The following is a 12,627-nucleotide window of genomic DNA, read 5'->3' on the forward strand; positions in this document are numbered from 1 at the left end:
AGCTAATGGTGTCAATTGAACCCCCTCAATTAAAGTAAAACCAAGTAGCGCACTCCTGGGCATTCAGTAACGGATATGTTTCAACATCCGCGTGGCTAAACAGCTAAATGTTATATCCAGCAGTGAAGCAGTTAATTTATCTTGTGATGTACACGTGGCAATACTATTTTGTGGTTTTGATAAGACTGTTTTTAACCCAATTTGCAAATATATTTATGATTGCTTTATCAGTTATAAGGCTAATCTTTAATAATACAACACTTAACATGGTTTATTTTAATACAACTTATATTAATTAAGTGCCTTTTAAGTTGAAGAGTGTCCTTAATAAAAGGGATTGTGTTTGAGATAAACTAACCATGAGTACATTAATATTTACTTCTCATGTTGAATGATCTTATCTGGGTCCTCGTGACAATGGAATAGGTTGGTCTGAGCGAGTATAAATGTTGCTGCATAGACCCCAAACTTTAAGTTCCGAAGAGTGTCTGAACCAATTCAACGGACAAGATGAAGTGGCTACTCATCACGCTCGCTTGCATTCAGCTCTCTGAATGTTTATTCAAGTAGGAAATCATCTGATTTTTGGCTAAATTTTGGAGAATATATTTCTTTGATGAAAAAATTAATGAAATATCTTCCTTGTGTGCGTTTGGAGCCCCCACGGCTGTAACTGCAAGAAAAAGAGGGCTGGTGTCCAGCAACTCCCTGTCATGGGTCAGACTTGGATGTGGTAGTGAATGTTGATAAGCACCTGTGGAACCATATTACAGTAAAGAGCCAACATCTTTAGGAAAGGAGAGGAGCGGGGAAAAGTGACAAAGAAAAAGGATTCTGTAGTTACATTTTTAACTTCATTACCTAAGGTTAAGAGATAGAAAGAATAATTTGTCAGCAAGGAACATTAAAAGTTGATGAAATTTCAAACTTACTTCTTATCTTTAAAGAGTGCCCTTGATTAAGGGTAAACCTGTCCGTCAAGTTCTTCAGGAGAAGGGACTTCTTGAGGACTTCCTCAAGAATCATCCATATGATCCCTGTTCCAAATTTGAAGGACCCTCCCAATCCCTGGGATCAACTGAACCATTGATTAACTTCCTGGATGTAAGTAATCTGTGAGTTTTGTAAACAAAAGTTGGAAAATATTAATATATTTATATTAAACTTACATTTATTGCAGCTATCGCCTATAATTTGTATTCTGCTCAGAGCTAGGTATTATTCAAAGGTAAAAATTCATTAGCAGATAGTTTGTGCTGATATAATTTAAATATAAGACAGCATGGTCAAAACGCTCAACATCATCTCAACCATGAAATACATTATCAGTATAATACATAGAAATAGAGTGATTTCTTCTTCTTACTCATTATCTCTCTTCAATTTAAATGGCCTCTAGACTTCTGATTCTGTACCACGTGATTTCAAAAGCAGTGATCGGGGGATTTACCATTACTGATGGATACAGAGGAATATTAACCTAATATCACATGGGTATATTCCCACTTGATACATTGTGGACATTTTGTTTTTGCTGACAGTTGTCGTACTATGGAGCAATCAGCATTGGGAATCCACCACAGAGCTTCACCGTCATCTTTGATACTGGCTCATCCAATCTTTGGGTTCCATCAATTTACTGTTCCCAACGACCATGCAGTAAGTAAATTTTACCCTGCTGTTAAACAAGCTTATGCTCTTGACTTTCCTAATCGTTAGAGGGCTATTGCTAATCCCAACCGATAGTTAAGCAGTAAACTGAACAAAGTCAACAATCAACAATGAAGACACATTCTCCATAATGCTGTGTCTGGTTGAAGTTTAAGGTTAAATTAGATTTAGGTTTAAGCTTAAATTCACTGAGTAGGCTAACAAGAGGACAGCTGACCGTACCTGGCCCAACATGTAGTATCTTCCTTCACACAGACACATATACACTCACAAACCATACTCTGACACACTCACACACATATACACTTCCACAAAGCCAGCCCCCCACCCCAACACACCCACCCCACCACCCCAACACACCCACACACACACACACGTGCACGCGCACACACACGCGCACACACACATTTTATTTCAGGCTCCCTTATAAAAAAAATCCATGCAAGTTCCTGATCCTCTTCATGCACCTGGGTCTCCCTCCAAGAAAATGGCAACCAGTAATACACTTATGAGGCTACAGAAAATTGGATGGGATGCTTGGTAACAAAAATAAATTATTTCTTCAATGTGACAATTTAGATTATTTTTTGGCACAAATATTTGAACCAGCATTGGATTAAATGCTGAAACCTTTATAATAATTTGATGAAATGGATGTTTCTTTGCAGTGGACCATCACCGATTCAACCCAAAAAAGTCCTCAACATATAAGTCAAATGACCAGTCCTTATCTATCCAGTATGGCACAGGCAGCATGACTGGTATACTGGGATATGACACTGTCAGAGTAAGTAGACTGTGATCCTCATCAAGTAAATCAAATCCCGTAACAGTGATAATTGCTTTCCAAAAGTTACAGGTTCAAGTCAAAGATACAAAGATTTTGGAATCAAACATAATGAGTTGGATCAGTTGAAAAGCCGGACAGTTGAGTGGATGTCTAATGATGATGTAGCAGAGGGTATCGCGAGCTTCAAGTTGATGATTTGAAATAAAAGATTTATTTATAAAATATATAAAATATAAATATAAAGTGTAAGATCGACTTTCATAAATTTATTGACAGAACTCCTTTTTGTTGGAGCATCATAGAAATTTCATGAAAATACTCTCTTGATCTAACCATTCAGTTCAACTCAGACCTTTACGCCTATTTGTGTTGTATGTGGGATCTGACAGCCTTTGCTCAGTGGTAGCACTGAGTCAGCAGATCGTGGATTCAAGCCCACTTGAGCACATCATCCAGACTGAGAGTGATGTACTGTTGGAGGTATCATCTTTCGGATGAGACGAAAGTTCTCAGGATGGATGTAAATGATCCCAAGGTACTATTCAAAGAAACGCAGGAAAGCTCTCCCACTGTCCTGGCCAACATTTATCCCTCAACCATCACTACCAAAAAAAAGTAGAATTGGTCATCTATCTCATTGCTGTAATTGCTTGGCTGTGAAGTGTTTTGGGACATCCTAAGGTGCGATATAAATGCAAATTTGTTCTCTTTCATTAAATTCTGATTTTAGATACAAAGAGTAAAATAAAAGTACTGCAATAATATTTAACAAATAGTGTAGAATCGCCTTAAAAAATTTAATTTAAGAAAGCATGATTTAAACAGATGAATAAAAGCGAATGTTTACTAATGTTCTCCTGATTTTTATCCTGATTTTATCCGCTGGATAATTAACTCCAAACTTGGCTCTTCTGCAATAGTTTTAGAGGCGAGTTTTATATTGATAGGAGGTACACTAGAAATTGTGAAGTTAACTGGAGAAAAGCAAACTTCAATTCTTGCCTCCCAACTCTACAACTAAAATCTCTTGTAAGTACCAAAGAACTGAAATCATGGGGTCACTTCCAAATTATTTGCACTTTGCAACAAAAGGGCATCAAATTGACCACGAGATGGAACTATCAATGGCAGGAGGTTGTGAAAAACCTACTCGCCATGTGTGATCAATTTATGAAGAGGATGTCATCATGTCATGAAATTTGAAGTTCGAGTCTAAACATCTGTGCTCTAAACTGTTTGTACATAGTTACATATCATAGGGGCAGTCAGCATGGTTTCAAAAGCAGGAGACAAATCCCCACCAACTTATTAAAACTATTGCAGAAGAGCCAAGTTTGGAGTTAATTATCCAGCGGATATAATTCACTGGATAAGATTTTGGTTAATTCCTCATGATTTATCACATTATCTTGTTTTTCTAGCTTTCAAACGTAGCTATCAGCAACCAAGAATTTGGTTTAAGTGAGACCGAACCAGGCAGTTTCTTTACCTACAGTAAATTCGATGGAATTCTGGGCTTGGGCTATGCATCTCTTGCAGCATCAGGTGCCACGACTGTGTTTGATAACATGATGTCTCAACAATTGGTGCAGAAGCCCCTCTTCGCTGTGTACCTATCCAGGTAAACATTTCGTATGTCTTTGTTTCTCCATCGTATAACCCCTAAATGAAGCAGGTACTGTTTTTTTATGCTTTCACCCAAAAAAACTCAGCTTGACTCAGTTGGTAACACTTTTACCTCTGTGTCCGAAGGTCTTGGCTTCAATCCTACTGCAAAATTTCAGCACATACTCCAGGCTGATGAGTCAGTGTGGTATTGACATTGTCGGACATACTCTGCAGTTTTAAGAATGTACGGCATTATTAGAGGTATTGTCTTTCTGACGAGATGTTAAATTGAAGCCCCGCCTACCTGTTCAGGTGGGTGTAAAAGGTCCCAAGGTATTACTAGGTGTCCTGTCCATCGGAAATCCCTCAATCTATTTGTGGCACTCTGCTGTGTACAAACCGACTGCTGCATTTATCTATAGAACAGTGACTATACTTCAAAAGCATTCATTGGTTGAGGAGCACTTTGAGCCATCCTGAGGATGTGAAAGGCACTACATAAATGTAAGAGCTTTCTATCAAAGTTATTCGTTTTCAAACCTTGCATCCCTTCTCTGGTGCTATCAGCCCAATTTAGAATTGAATCCAATAGGATCCCAAAGGTCACAGATTAAATCCTGTATAATTTATTTAAAAGGCATAGTTGCTTTATTTGAGCAGATAGAATCCTATTGGATGGCATGAGTTTCCTGGAGTATTTATGGCAAGGATACTGACACATTGCAATTAATTACTTTTAATAACTGATTTGGAAAAATGATGATTTAGATACAATATCCAATGGGCAGTGACATCACCAAGTGCTAAACCTCTAAACCAGAAATATTTCAATGTGAATGAAATTGTTTCTTTGTCTCTGAACTTTTTTTAAAAATCTATGTTTTACAGAGAGGATGGTCAGTCCGGAAGTGAAGTTGTATTTGGTGGAATTGATCCAAACCACTACACCGGTCAAATTAACTGGGTTCCCGTCACTCATGAAGCCTATTGGCAAATCCTCATTGACCAGTGAGTGATTTTCCCATCTACAACTGGGATACTTCTGAAAGTGGCGTTCGACAAATCAACCATATCAAAAGATAAAACTTTTATTGAGACAATGTGCTGAGGATGTCACTAATAATATTTTTCAGGTGAAAACATTTTTGGAAGGCTGATTACAGTAGAGAGCACATTCACTGTATTTCAGTCTTGCAATCAATGTTTAATCCAATGGTTTGAAAATAAGTAGCCAGAGGCGACATGAGGATGCATTTGATCAGACGAGTGAGTTGTAATGATCTGGAATTCACTGCCTGAATGGGTGGTGGAAGCAGATTCAACAGCAACTTTCAAAAGGGAATTGGATAAATACTTGAAGGAAAAACATTTACATGGCTATGGGAAAAGAGCAGGGGAATGGGTCTAATTGGATAGCTGTTTCAAAGAGCCAGCACAGGCACGATGGGCTGAATGGCCTCCTCCTGTGCTGTACCTACTCTGATACTATGATACCATGAAGTACATATATTTTACTTGAAGAGCTTTTTGTCAATAGCGACCATATGAAAATTCTGTTGGTCGTGAAAGGCCAAAGATCATGTTAATTGAATTCAACTCTCATTCATAAAATGAGGGCAAGTGTCTGTCTGTGGCTCCCATAACCTTATACTGTATTGGCATTTTTGTTATCTTATTGATTGGACAGGGGCAACTGCACCTGACATATGGGCCTGTGGTTGTCCTGCAATTTTACACACAATGGCGTCCAAGTGTGCCACCTATTGGTGGAACTATTGGATCTTTACAAACCACTCTTGGTCGGTTCACAGCTGTGCCCATGAATGAGGTTTCCCATCACACTGTCAGCAAGTGGGAAATGGGGCACCTGTTCTTGGCATCATTGGACCAACAGGCATTAGTGCCAGTGGACGGTAGAACTTGATACTGTCTGCTTCTCTACTGAAAACTGATTTTACCAAACTATGTTGAAACATACAAGCTAAAAGAAATGAAGGATTAAAATACTGAGTCTGTTTTAAAAATGTCAGTTGTGTCAGCATTTACTGAAGATATAACGTATATCATAGCTGATTAGGAACCCCAGCTTGGTATTACTTGTTCAATTGGTCTAATAAGTGTAGTTTTTTTAGATCTTTGACTAACTCTTGATCCAATTATCTCCCTCAGAGTAACAATTAATGGCCAGGTTGTGGCTTGCGATGGAGGTTGTCCTGCCATTGTTGATACTGGCACTTCTCTTCTTGTTGGTTCCAGCTCAGCCATCGACACAATTCAGCAGTATATTGGAGCAACTCCAAATTCCTATGGCCAGGTAGAGATGCCATGTTACAGTATCTGGTGCAGTGAAGGATTGTCTGAGAGTGCATCAATGATTGTTTCACACTGTAGCCTGTCGCAGACAATTTCAGAATTTAAGTACTTACAAAGTGGAAATTGATATATTTTAATAATATTGCAATTTCTCATATATAATTGGCTCTGCAAAAATTCCCTCAGCCTCTTTGGGGGTATTAAATTACATTCCATACAAATGAGGCAACAATCACTGTAGCACAGATGTACGGCCCCAGAAATGCTTGGAGTTGCATCACCATTTGTTGCAAGTGCAAGGTAACGAATCTTTACATATTTGAGTCTATTCACTCAAGGACAAAAAATAGTGCTGGAATAGGCCACAGTGTCAACTCAAGAAATCCACAACCTACAATCCTATTATTGCTTTAACATTTAGATGAGCTCTAATATTTAGAAAGGTTTAGTGTGTTGTTGCTTAATTTATCTTAAATATATTCTGGTAACTGGCAATGTTCCTCGATAACAATTTTCTTTCAGCTTGCGTGTTTTTTCCAATTTCACCTCACATTAATTCCAATAGTGATTGACTAGTAATTCCATTTAATTATAGATGATTGGTTGTAAATCCCGAAGCTGAAACAATCACTAAAAACTGTTGCTATTTTCTTCCAGTACTCCATAAACTGTAACAATATCAACAGCATGCCCGATGTGGTTTTCACCATCAATGGAGTTGACTATCCTCTTCCTGCCAAAGCATACACGTTGAAGGTATGTGTTCATGTCTTTATTGCAATATATCCTTTTAATTACAGTCTTATAACAGATACAATTTTTGGATGGGAGCTTATTTTTGTTTATTTGCCATTGTCAACCACTTTTGACATTTAAGTTTGTGCCATTTACTGTGGGGCTGCCAATTTTCTCTCTCTGTCTGAAGAGGAAAGAGAGAAAGAGCACAGAGTCTCTCCTCTGACCCCTTCCCTCGCTCTGTGTGTTGATGCTTCACTTGGTGAGCTGCCAATCAAAGTTAGCATCTTGCACAAGAATCCACCTGCTTGGTGTGGAAGCTTCTGGTACTGGTATTGCCCATTTACCTTGATGGCCATATTGAATTGGAAGCCATTTCCGCAGCAAGCTGCAAACTGCTCTGGAATTTGCTCAATATTTTCTCATTGTCACAGCACTGACACAAGGTGCAGAATGTAAACAGTTTCACCCCTTGTCCCATTTCCTTTTGGAATACTCATTAACATTTCCAACAATTTTCAAAAGATATAAAGGAGTAATTGTTCAGAGATTAATCAAACATGCTGTAGAGATCACTCAAGGAGATAGACAAATGACCCAGTATTAATTGTTCCCCCTTTTCTTACAGTACACTTACAGCGACCAAGTCAGCTGCACAAGTGGTTTTGGCGGCTCTGGTGGATACCTCTGGATTCTGGGAGATGTGTTCATTGGAGAATATTACTCCATTTTCGACAGTGGCAACAATCGTGTGGGCTTGGCTAAGGCTGTCTAATTTATTCATCTATATTCTCATTGAAAGCTCACCCTGATTCCCATTTTCATGTTGACTTAACCAGTCACCTGATTCCCCAGTGCAGCAATTGATACCTGGCTGCCCAGTGTAAGAGATGAAGTCATCACATCTTGGATGACTAAAAACAAAGATACACTGTTGACTGCTTGGCTGTGTGTTGGTGCTCAGCAGTGCTGTCCACTAAGTTACAACTGAAAGGCAATGAAAAATTAAATAAATGTCTTGTCAGGGTGGGCTTTTAAAGGAACAGTCTTAGATCACTAGTTCTGGATTGGAAATGAGAATGTTGATATAGTCTAATTATATCTCCTCTTTGATTGTGTAGCACTTTTACTCAGTTCTTTCTTGGTTTGGACATTCAGCTGTGATATATTATTGGTGCAGTGCTTCACTCCAGAGCCATACACATTTCTGTTGAAGGTGGATGACCTCTGCAGTGAAACCTGATTTGATGTAAATGTGATCCTAACATCACACAGCTGGTTTTTCTATCCTTTGGAATCTCTTTATTAGTGTAGTTCCTAAAATTGCTCAATAAAATAGAATCATGAAATGCACACTCCTGGATTTCCTGTCTCTTTTTTCTTTCATGTCTTTGTGCGGGGAGGGCACCTCAATTCATTTTCACATTTGCGTTGATCGATGCTGTGGCTAACTCATGGAAACAATTACAAAACACAGACAGGAATTTGCAGATCAGATGAGAAGTAGTTGTTGAATGATGTTCTCAGTAATTTGAACAGGTGGTCATGGAGTCCAGGTTTGGCTATCATTGAGGTATCGGTAAAATTCAGATACAAGTCACCATTGATTCAAGATGGCAAACCTGGTTTACATTTTGGATTGAAAGTTAGTGGACCCTGGCCTAGAACATCCAATGGAGCCATCAAGATTTCCCAAGTTTCTGAGAAACAGTTTGTGATGAAATTAAACATATAAACACAGAGGAGGTCAGCATCTAAAAGTTAAGTTTGTGTTTAAGATTACCTCCTTGAAGTGTTCACTGGAGATGTCTATATTACGATAACCTCCAACCCAATAATCCAATTATACTTATGGACTTCAACATCAACAAGATGGAAGCTCCGGACAGACTTAAAAAGGTTATAAACTAACAATTCACAGGGAACTAAGGAAGTCAAGGGATGAGATTTGTGAAGTGCTGACAGTCATCATGAAATAGTTATAGGCAGATTCCATTGGATTGGAAACAAGCCGGTATCATATCCATATTCAGTAAAGGTGAAGAATCTAATTTGGCAAATTGCAGATGTTCTCACATCAATAACAGGCCATGTATTGCAATCAGTTATCAGGAACAAATGAGAATTAACTGTATAATAACCTAATAAATAAAAGCCAACTCTGTTTCAGTAAGGGAAGATCCTGTCAGGGTAACCTCACTGACCTTCCTTTTCACATGGCCTATCTGGGCTCTTAGAAAGCTTTTGACTACTCTCCTCATGTTAGGCTGCTACATGTCTGAACACAATGGGAATTCAAGACAACAGCTTTGGAATGGACAAGAAATTTGCTGAAAGATAGGAATCAGTAGATGTTTGCTGGTGGACTGATGTCAGAGTGGGAAGAAGTACTGATTGGAGTGCCCCAAAGATCGGTGCGGGGTCTCCTATTGTTTCTAATTTACATCGACCTGGAGATGCTCAGTACAACTCAATTGGCCAAGTTTACAGATGATAGTAAACTAGTGGAGGCAGCTGAGACTTTCCTCTTTTTACATTCGAACTTTCTTGTGATGAACATCCCGTTAGTCTTTTTGATCAATTTTTGCACCATGGAGCAAGCTTTTAATAACTTTTGAATAAGTACCTGGATCCCTAAACCTTTTTGATCCTGAACCCTTCCCCCAGTGCTGTCCTATTCAGATTACACTTCCATCTAACATTCTTATGTCCAAAGTACTGCCTCATATGTTAATTTGCATCTGCCATTGTCCTAGACACTCAATTAATCTATTTATGTTCTTTTACAACTTTCTGCTCTCTTCATAATTTTATATAACTCCTAGATTAGTATTATCTGCAAAGTTGGATAGAATCTCTTCTATTCCCTAACACATGTCATTTATATACAGTGTGAAAAGCTGGGGCCCAGCAATGGTTCCTGAGCATGCACCTTGTCAAACGCTGCTTGAGAATAAAACATTGCATTTGAAATTTGGCATTGTTTGATTATTTTGTAACATTTTCAGATTGGCTGAGGTAGTTGAATCTCTTTCATTCATGATGATATGACAGTAAACACAAAAAATATGAACAGGAACAGAGAAAGGGTTAAGTATAATAGGTTTATTAATGAGTTATAACAAGTAGCAAAGATGGTTAAAATACAATAGTATAATTAAGTATGCTGGTTAGATTGATACAACCTGGCTGATTATTCATGAAACAAGTACTTCAGGGTGTGCACCCGCCAGAGTACTAATCAATGGGGAGTCCAGCTGTGCCTCCAGAACATTCTGCCTCATTACCGAAAAACACCTCACTTATATATGTTTGAAAGACAAACTACTCTGTATGTCTGAGCTTCCCATCAATCATCTCCTGTGTCTCAAAATGGAGGCAATCAGCCTAACTCCCATACTCCCAACATTCAGCACAGCAACACTCCTTTCTGGTTCCCCAGCACTAATCTTAACAACCTTCTGCATTCCTCCAATGATACCACCATTAAGGTGACCCAGGTGCTAGTAAACCAAAAGGGTGTTCTCTCTCAAGGTTGTGAGCAGCTTGTTTTGATACAAACAACAAGCCCTTTGTTCACAGCTGATTTAACATGTATTCTACATTAACATAAGATTTATAATAATAATATAGAAAGGTTGTGTAGTGCTTTTCTTACACTGCCCTTGACATCAAGGCAACATCCCAGCAAGTGTGGCACCAAGGAACCCTAATAAAGCTGAAGTCCATGGGGATCAGGGGATAAACTCTCCAATGGCTGAAGTCATACCTGACAAAAGGAAGATGGCTGTGATTGTTGGAGGCCCATCTTCTCAGCCCCAAAACATTGCTGCAGGAGTTCCTCAGGGCAGCACCCTCGGCCCAACTATCTTCAGCAATGACCATTCCTCCTTCGTAAGGTCAGAAGTGGGCTGTTTGCTGATGATTGTACAGTGTTCAGCTCCATTTGCAATTCCACAGATAATGAAGCAGTCCATGCCTGCATGCAGCAAGACCTCGACAACAACCAGGCTTGTACTGATAAGTGCCAAATAACATCCGTGCCACACAAGTGTCAGGCAATGACCATCTCCAACAAGAAGGAGCATAACTACCTCCCCTTGACATTCAATGGCATTACCATTGCTGAGCCCTCCAACATCACCATCTTGGAGGTCACCATTGACCAGAAACTCAAATGGACCAGCCACAAATAATGCCGTGCCTACTAGAGCAGATCAGAGGCTGGATACTCTGCAGTGAGTGGCTCATCTCCTGACTCTCAAAAATCTTTCTCCCACCCAATAGGCACAAGTCAAGATTGTGATGGCATACTCTCCAGTTGCCTTGACGGGTGCAGCTCCAACAATACACAAGAAGCTCCACACTTTCCAGGACAAAGTAGTCGCTTAATCCACCACCCACCCACTGGCTCAAACAAACACTCCCTCCACATCCGGCGGACTGTGGCTGCAGTGTGTCCTACCCACATGATGCACTGCAGCAAACTCGCCACGGTTTCTTCAGCAGCACCTCCCAAACCCGCGTCCTCCACCAACCAGATGCAGAAGGGCAGCAGGGGCATGGGAACATCATTACCTCCAAGTTCCCCTGCAAGTCACACCATCTTGACTTAAAGGAACTTCGTTCATTGACTGAGCAGCCTCCTACTGTTCCTTTAAGGCTGCTCTCTGCTGGTACGAATGGGTGGAGCACGTACGGTGCACATTCCACCCATTTTTACCTCAAAATTTCCTTCAGTTACCTGGCATTAAACTTAAAACACGAATCAAATGTATTAAAGAAGCAAGCACATTACCCAACAGTGAGAATATAATTCTATATTTACAGCAGAAAGCCTATTATATAACTCCTCCAGTGAACAAAATTTTAAAAGTTGGAACTCTAAGAAACATTTGAAAAAAATCTTTCAGATAAACAGTGATTCCTTTAATTCTGGAATATTTTTCTGACCGATTCCTTCTCTTCGAGATTTTCAAACTGACCCCGTCGATTCAAACTGAATCGCTCCTTTTATATTCCAGAAAAGTTACTGCGACTTCTAGGATTTTGAATATCGGACTGCTCAAACTTAAATAGGAAATTATTACTCATATACAAACCAAGCCAATCATACCACATTGTTTCAGTTAGAATTATTGCTCTCCAGCCTGAAAGTGAAAAAAATCTTTCAAAGCTGTATCGAAATGAGTTTGGTATATGAATTTGAGCTGCATTTGATATATTTTATAAATTGCTTAAGTACAATGACGGAATTTAAAAAGAACAGGCACAAACCGAAAAGTGGACAATATTCCTCATTTTCGTTGCAACCTCCATCCCCTCCCAATATGTAATCAAGTGAAACTACCAGAATATCGACATAACCACAGTAACCTCGTCATTCAACTGTGACCATTTGCCTTCCACAGATGGCACTCCGCGGTTCCAGCAGTGGAAAATTAAATTACCGATCCTGCATTTTTAGTTAATAAGTGCAATTGAAAATAAGAGAGACACAGGCTGTGAGT

General features: G+C 39.3%; 1 pseudogene; it reads left to right on the forward strand.

Annotated features, from left to right (window-relative positions):
- The first annotated feature begins 446 nt into the window (after nucleotides 1–446).
- LOC137344731 (pepsin A-like) lies at nucleotides 447–8,002 on the forward strand (annotated as a pseudogene).
- Nucleotides 8,003–12,627: the final 4,625 nt, after the last annotated feature.

This window comes from Heptranchias perlo, chromosome 27 (genome assembly GCF_035084215.1).
Source record: "Heptranchias perlo isolate sHepPer1 chromosome 27, sHepPer1.hap1, whole genome shotgun sequence".
NCBI lineage: Eukaryota > Metazoa > Chordata > Chondrichthyes > Hexanchiformes > Hexanchidae > Heptranchias > Heptranchias perlo.